Source organism: Nestor notabilis, unplaced genomic scaffold (genome assembly GCF_000696875.1).
Source record: "Nestor notabilis isolate BGI_N333 unplaced genomic scaffold, ASM69687v1 scaffold4458, whole genome shotgun sequence".
Lineage (NCBI taxonomy): Eukaryota > Metazoa > Chordata > Aves > Psittaciformes > Psittacidae > Nestor > Nestor notabilis.
In genome coordinates, this window is record NW_009939507.1 from 8,041 (window position 1) to 16,209 (window position 8,169).

Here is an 8,169-nt window from a genome sequence, read left to right on the forward strand (position 1 = left end):
CTTATTCCCAGCAAGATAACACTGTCCAGCCAAATGCCACGGCATTAAGTGACAGGAGGAAGGCACAGGCCACCTACCAACTTCCATGGCTATGCAGAGGAGATGCACATGGACTTACTGACAGGGAAAAGGCCTTGGGAGGGTTGGGAATTTGTGTGTTTAACTAAGTGTACACGTACTGGTCACAGGAATCAAGGCAAATTAAGCTAGGGAGGAAGGTGCCCAGAGAAGCTGTGGCTGCCCCATCCCTGGCAGTGTTCAAGGCCAGGTTGGACACAGGGGCTTGGAGCAACCTGCTCTAGTGGAAGGTGTCCCTGCCCGGGGCAGGGGTTGGAGCTGGAGGAGCTTTAAGCTCCCTTCCAACCAAACCATTCTAGGATTCTGTGATGAGTGCCAGGCTTATGTACAAAAACTGAAACACATTCTATAAACAAAATATAAAGTGGTGCATATAAAGCAAAGGGACAAGAACAGCGCATACACCAACCCCACCTTCAGGGCGCCCACCTGGTCCCAGGGTTTTCCTGCCACATGTGCATCACTATTTGGGATAAAGTAAATCACCAGTAATCAACTAACCAGGACTGGTGCAGGGGTTGGCGATTACACATTCTGCAGAAGATTCAGAAGTAAAAAAGCTCACCAGAGGTGGATCCTGACCACCCAAAGGACTGGAGCAGAGACTGGGGAAGGGTCATTTAACCCATGACCTGGGAGGCTTTGCTTGGAAGACTCATCATTACAGATCACCTAGAGGCTGGAAAGGAATTCAGCAGGTCACCTGCTCCCTCCAGGAATGATGCAGGATCCAATACACCTGGAGAATCCTCCACAAAGTTGATAGGACTTGTTCTTGAAATCATCTTCTCTGGATAAGCCATGCCTGTGCGAAGTTAACCTAGCAGTGAGAAGTGATTTCCTACAGTCTGCTGTGCATCCTCCTTGCTGAGGTTTAAGTCCTCCTGAGCTGACACAGAAAACAAATTGACCATAATCCTCTGCCTGACAACTTGTCACACATTTAGAGTGTCCTTTCAGCATATAGACTCTGAGAGCCCTCACTTTGCTACAGTAAACAACCCCCCTCTCCTTAACTTTTCCCTGCAGTCATATTTCCTGGGGTCTTCTACTCGTGGCAGTCAGAGGCTGGTGAGGGTGTTTCCCCCTCCAATCAGCCCATCTGCCACAGGCAGGGACATTTGTTAGCTTAGGTCCCCTTTTACTGTCTTGCACTTCATATATGTTAGAACTATGAATTAGCTGTTGACTTTGGTTAATGATAAAAAGACAAGCCTATTTAGAGGGGACTTGAACTTCAGTAAAACATTGCAGCATTCCCCCAAGCTACAATCCTTCATTTTGACATTCAGGCAAAGTATTTGGGGGACAACCCACTGTGCAAAAGCCAAACTGAACAGTAATTCTCTCTTCTCATCCCCTGCAAACACCCCATGGTCAGGCTTCTCCAAGGACCAGGTTGCCCTCTCCATCATGAGCAGCCCGTCTTTTCCTCTCCTTTCAGTTTCTTCCTATCCCTCTCTCCCAAATTCAGCAGGCTGATAAAGCCAACGTACCCTACCTACCGTGGAGCTGTGTTTAGCTGCAATCTTTCTTTTCCAGCTTCACAGGAATTTTTCTGGCAGCACCCAGCTGGTGATAGGCATTATCTCCTTATGCTCTTTGCCTGTGATTAGTCAGAAAGGTACACAGCATGAAATCCCCGGGAACAAATAGAGTAAAATTAGGTATTTCACACTTATTTTTTGGCTCTTCTTTAAGACCAAAATCCCATTCCCCTGACTCCTGCCCACAGAACAGTCCCTGCACTGCTGCCTGCACACTCACCATAAGAGGGTGCCAAGAGCTCTGAGGAACCTGCTGTTGAGCTGCCAAAACCAGGCACCTTCCGCCTTTGGTCCAGGCAGCCACTTGCTGTGTGTGACATTTGTAATGCCAAGACAAGTGGAGCCAAAGTAAAATAAATAGACCAACTGCAAGGCTATTGGCCATACAAGGAGTGCTGCTCCAACTGCAAAACTCTTTGTTTCCATAAGAATGAATGAAAATCTAGAGTATTAAGTTGCTGTAGAGATGCCAGAAAGGCAAAATATGTGGCACCATCTCAACAACACGAGTGCATGTAAGTGCAACCACATACACAGGAGTCACTCCAGGATTAAGAGACACTGTTCTGTACCTACACTGCACCCTGGTTAAAGTTAAGACACAAGCTAGATGGGTGCTAGAAAAGGCTCTGCAGGGCCAGAGGTGAAACCACCATCTGCAGGGCTGCTGTAGATGCAGTGATGGGCTCCAGGTTTGTCACACTGGTAGGGGCTGATCCTCCCTTTGCCAGGAGAGAAGTACACACCAGCACACCCATGATTGAGAAACTCTCTGTACAGAGGTCAGCTGTGCAAAGGACACCTATATGACCTTGGACTGCCAGGGTGTTTGCTGTCCTGCCCCTGCAGTGTGGGACATGAGAGGGATTCCACGTGGTTTACTTTGAGCAGACCCAGGATTGGTCCAGGATTTCTGGCTCCAGCCTGCTGAGAGATAGCCCCTGACCCTGGATCCTCTTAGGAAAACCAGTACCTGAACCTGAACACTCTAGAACTACAAAATGCAGACTACGTTGTAGAGCAGAGGGAGAGCACTGACTGGCTCAGCCTGATGCTAGTGTGAGGTGCAGAGATTTATCTGGTTAAACCTTGTAGGATCAGGGATAGAAGCTCTGGTCTGAGATGTACAGAGGCAAGCTGCTGTCTGGAACCCACACTATGTATATGTGATGGCAAGGTGGCTATACAGAGCCAGGAATAGTGCAGATAAAGGAGAGAGGGGAAGACATACACAAGGGTTTTCTCACAGACTAGGATGTGCTTTGTCTGTGGGCCAGGGGTAAAAAGTGGCTGGAGTACATTAGCAGGAACGAGGGCTTGAAGGGCTATGAAGAAGTCACCCAGCCCCTGCCCTAGGCAGGGCCAGCCCTACCCAAACCCTTCTCATTAGAGGTTTTCCCAGGCAGAGACTCAATGACATCCCCAGGCAACACACTCCTTTCATTAGCCTTAAGTTTCCAAAATGTTTTCTAATGTCTGACCTAAACCTCTGCTGTTGCAATTTCAATTCTTGCCCTATCCCCAGCAGGCCAGAGAACAATTTGTTACCTTCCTCCCTGCAGCATCATTGCAGACATCTGCAGCCTGCCAGCATGCTTCCCCATCTCTAGGCTAAGTTCACTCCTCCCTCACTGGCCCCATCTGCCCAACCTCAGGTCATTCCTGCTGGAGTCTCCCCGAGGCATCCTCTCTGAGGGCTGGGATCCCAGATCAGATTCCTGGTGACAATTTGTTTCCTGGGTTTCTTTCTTACAACAACCTTATTTAAAAATCTAGGAATGATGCTTGCTTACCTGGACAACTGGATGATGCTGCCAACAGCCTTGGTGGTTACTCGTCAGATCTGCTGCTCAGTATGTTACTCTCCAACTTGTACTACGATTATTAATGTACATATTACAGTCATATTTTATTACTTCTGCCTATGCACCCTTTGCACTTCTTACTGATATCCTATGTTATTTCTCTAAGATATGTTCCAGTTCATCATTTGAAATATTAATCAATATATTGGCTAGCTCAGAAGGAACCACAACAGGATGTCAAGGACCCACCATAGTGCAGTTTGTGATCCTGGTGCAGCTCAGTCTTGGCATCAGACATATGGGTGGCACCTATTCAGTCCAGCCCACTTACCCCAAACTTTGCCTTGACAAAGAGAAGGCATTAGACCCCATCCTGCTGCACTACCAGCACAGCCAGAGCTGAGGCTTCTGGTCAGAGGGACTCATTGTTCCAGGTTAAACAGTTAAACCCCTGTTAGTATGGATTTCAACTCTGGCTACTGGATTTGCAGAGATTAATTCTTAAGCACCTTAGCTCTTTCTTTCAGCTGGAGTTTCATTAGTGTAGAGTTTAAAATTCCAAAAAGGAATTGTAACTGGACAGGCTGACCACTGCCTTAATAACCCTCAGTTGTAAACTGATCTAAGCCTATTAACTTTACAGGCAAAAAGAAGCTAAAGTAGTTAAAGCAGTCTCCAAGCTGCAAGAGCTGCTGCATGCACGGTTGCTTCCAAAACTCACCATAACCTGAAGCCAGGATATATCTGCATGGGAATGCTCATGGCACAACTGGTATCTATTTCCTTACTTCAGATACCATATCTTAACTTCCCCTCCTGCTTCTGAGAGGAAAATAACATAAGAAAGATCAGAAATAGAGGTTTTTCTCAATGGCCTGTAGCATCCAGTTCTGGTACACAGGGATTGCTTTTTGGAAGGACTTTGTGATCCCTTTAGTTTGATAGTTTTAATACCAGGAGCTTTTACTTAAAGGCAAGATCTGGCCCTGAGGATGAGGGAGTCTATTCTTCAGGATAATGATGTCAACTGCTGAATGGAGGAAGGTCTGTAAACAAGGTCTAAGGGTGACTCCACAGTGTTGTGCAGAGACAGAACAAGAAGAGACATCAGTTCACAGGTTTCTTAAAAACTAGGTAAGAAAAACAAGTGAGGCTGAGATAGCAGTAAAAAGTGCTTCCATCAGCAGGCCTAAAGCAGATTACAGATGTGCAAGTCCCACTGTGCTCCCTCCACTGCTGGGATGCTGAGACTGGGAATGTGAGCACACTCTAACTGGGACCAGAAAATGGCTCTTCAAGCCTGTGCCACACCATACTGCTTATTCTGGGCTCAGTGGCACTGCCAGAATGGGAACTGGTGTGGAGGCTATGGCAGAACAGCACACACAAGAAGGGAGCAGAGCTACAAAGTGGTAAATAAAGAGCTGCTGAGCAAATACCACAGAGTTCAAATGCCTGGTTTCCCTGGGATAACTGAGGGGGGAAGAAAAGTTAATAGCAGCCAAGCCAGGAAACAAAAACTTTCTGAGGTAGAGAGTAGTATTTCTAATAGAAGCTCTGTTTGTCCTGCAGCAATAAAACAAAACCAGGCTGGTATTTAACATGCAAAGCACTGCCTGGCATTCAAAACACCTTCAAGCAATTTGCTTTAATGTAGCTACTTTGCAGCACTTTTAAACCTGTTTATTTAAGAAGGAACCAGGGGCACAATGGATAAGTTGAATAGCAGGTGACAGTGTTCCTGAATCAGCCTGGTGCTAGCTGTGTGAGCAGAGCTAGATTTACACCTTCCATTCTACAATTTTAGCATGCTTTTGACACAAAGCTATTGTACAGCCACAGTTCTCCTCTGACGGGAGCTTTTAAGCTTTTCTTCATGTAATTAAAGAGTCAGACTCCCTAACTATTTGGGAACAACATCAAGGAAACCTGCACAATGAAACAAAACAAACTAGATAGGATACACTGGGTGCCAACTGAGAAGGGCAAACCCAACAATCTCCCTTTTAGTTTACTTGTATAAATGCAAACTTATAAATAGGATAAACACTCTTTAATCATGCAAGTACAAATTGAGTTGTTGCTAGTCAAATGTATTTGACTCAGTTATATATTAACCATTCCAGATGCAGACAAAACTAAAACTCACTTTAAGCATCCTTTCCTTTCACATTGTGAAACTAAGAATCAGGCTGTGGTCCTCAGGTTTCTCCTGTGGCTTGAGAGGACCATGCAACCAGATCTTAAACCCACATGATTTTAAAGTATTAATCCAATCACCTTTTAATTCCTAGGACCAGAAATACAGTTTTCCAGCACTTGCTTTTGGCACAGGTGGGTAGCTGGCTGACTTTGCATGGGTGAATACAGCCTGGTACAACATACTTGTCAATCAAGCAGTCAAAAGAGCTATGTTAGACTGTAGCCCAAACTTATCTTCATTATCTCTTTATTCCTTCCTTCTTACTTTCAGTTTTACCACATTCAGGCTATAACAATATACCAGTCCCTCCTCACATGCATTGCAATGATCACTTCTCTACAGACAAAACAGACCTGTGGGTTCAGGTGTCCAGGCAGGGCAGCACAGCCACCTCTGGAGTTCTCTATTTCTCAGCTCTGAGGTTAGAGTCTTTCTCTGAGACCTGGCTGCTGGAATTAGGAGACCCCAAAGACCCCCAGCACTCAGACAAAAACCTCAGCTTCCAGGAGCAAGTTCCCATGTGTTCTGCAGTACGCTTTCTTACTAGTTAACAGAAGCAGTCCACCCTTCTTTTTGAAGGGTAGGCAATTTCCAGTTACTTCACATTTATTATGAAGAAACAGGATTTTCATAGGTTCTTACTCAACTACATTGTGGTAACTATCAGGGAACTAACACTTGCAGTTACAAACCACAAAGCAAGCATTCCCTCACCATTCCAGAATAGGACAGCAAGTAGATAGAAATCTCTTATCAAAACCAATCATTTTGCATTTCCTAAAGAAACTACTTTTAGTCACCTAATTTCTTGGTGATGATTTTGCCATTCTTGATTTTGGCAATGCAATACTTGCACTGTCTTATATAGGCCAGTGTCACTCAAACTTAGCCAGCAACTGTGTATCAGGTTTTCAGTGACTCTGTATCCTGAAGATCAGGCCACCGTTCCTCCTTGTGGTTACTTACTCAGGCTTTACCTGCTGTGCATTTAATGAAGAATTTGGGGGACATTTTGCTCTTCTCAATGCTCCCTTATGAGGTCTTTTTCCTCCTCCTTTTTAAGTGGGATACTTATATCTACAATTCTGTGGTGCTTTTGACCTGGCAGTCCTCTCTGGATCTCTAGGGAGGAAAAGAAGGAGTAATTTCATGGCACTCTACAGCACCGTGGCAAGCCTGTACCACTACTTCTGCCCTGAGACAACAAGAGCATAAAGAAGCTGCATCAGTAAATGACTGGTAGTGCTGTAATATTGCCAAAATTTTGTTTGAAATAGTCTTAACATTCTGTCTGAGGCCATGGCCATTATGTTGTTTTATAAATTAACGATTCAGAGTGAAAAGCTTTTAGAGTAAAACTTCTCACTTCATATATTAGTGTCCTGGCTCTTAACCCACATATTCCTCCACCTGTTTTCTTCCTCTGCCTCCCTCCCCAGAGCATTTTTCTGACTTTAGAACCTATTCTGTCCCAGCACTTCGAATTCACACAAACTATTACAAAGCAAATGCCCATTAGAAAGCACGTCCATTGGGATCTGCTTATGCAACTGTGGCAGAAAGCTCAGCACCGTAGTGCTGCATGTACGTGAGTGTCTGCATGAGCAGGGTGGAGGATCTGAGCAGTGACTGGCCTTCAACCCCCTCCAAGAAGTCACCTAATCAGCCCCCAGCATGGTTTTACATTCAGGCCCTTGCCTGCTTCTGGGATTGAGCCGAGGCTCAGATGATGAACTCCTCGGTGCCTGGAAGGCTGCCACATCCCACCAGGCCCTGGGTGCGCATCCAAAAACCTGCACAAACTATGGCTTTATCCCAGGGAACAAGTCTCCCAGTCTGCTTATTCACAGGCATCCAAGGTGCCGTCTTGTGTGCAGTCAGGCATGAACACTGTGCACTTCAACTCAACCCCTTCTGAGAGCAAATAAACCAGTGCCTGCTGCTTTTCCCATCAGGGAAGGCTGCACTAGCCATCACTTCCGCAGGAGCATGCAGCAAGGCTGGTGCTGCTAAGGGATGCTGGGACATGGACTGACAGTTGAGCAGCTACCACAAATCAGAAAAGACAAATTTCCACATGGCTTAAAAAGAAACAGCTATTTCCATCTTCCATAGAATCCCAGACTGGTTTGTGTTGGAAGGGAGCTTAAAGCTCATCCAGTTCCAACCCCTGCCATGGGCAGGGACACCTTCCACTAGAGCAGGTTGCTCCAAGCCCCTGTGTCCAACCTGGCCTTGAACACTGCCAGGGATGACACACTGCTCCTCATGCTGTGCCACTTCTACGTGCTGGAATACACAGCTATTGCCCGAAGCCAGAAAAAGCTGGAACAGGGAAACCGCACGCACTTCCCCACCTTTGCACTCGCTGATTCTACGAGCGATTACTCCTGCACGTACCGAGGGGAGGTAAAGACTTCCAGGTGATTTTTAACGCGTGAGAGACAAGCTGTCCCCTCCCTGAGCCCCACCAGCTCTCATGTCATTCACCCATTAACATCCAGACACGACACCGAGCTCCTGCCACCGCCCGTCC

At 46.2% G+C, this 8,169-nt stretch overlaps 1 protein-coding gene across 1 annotated transcript in view; it reads right to left on the reverse strand.

Moving 5' to 3' along the window:
* The window catches only part of LOC104409883 (phosphoglucomutase-1-like), a gene marked incomplete at its 3' end in the record, with an annotated part of 16,086 nt that overhangs the window by 7,516 nt on the left and 401 nt on the right, over positions 1-8,169 (reverse strand). The gene's annotated exons all lie outside the window — the stretch shown is intronic.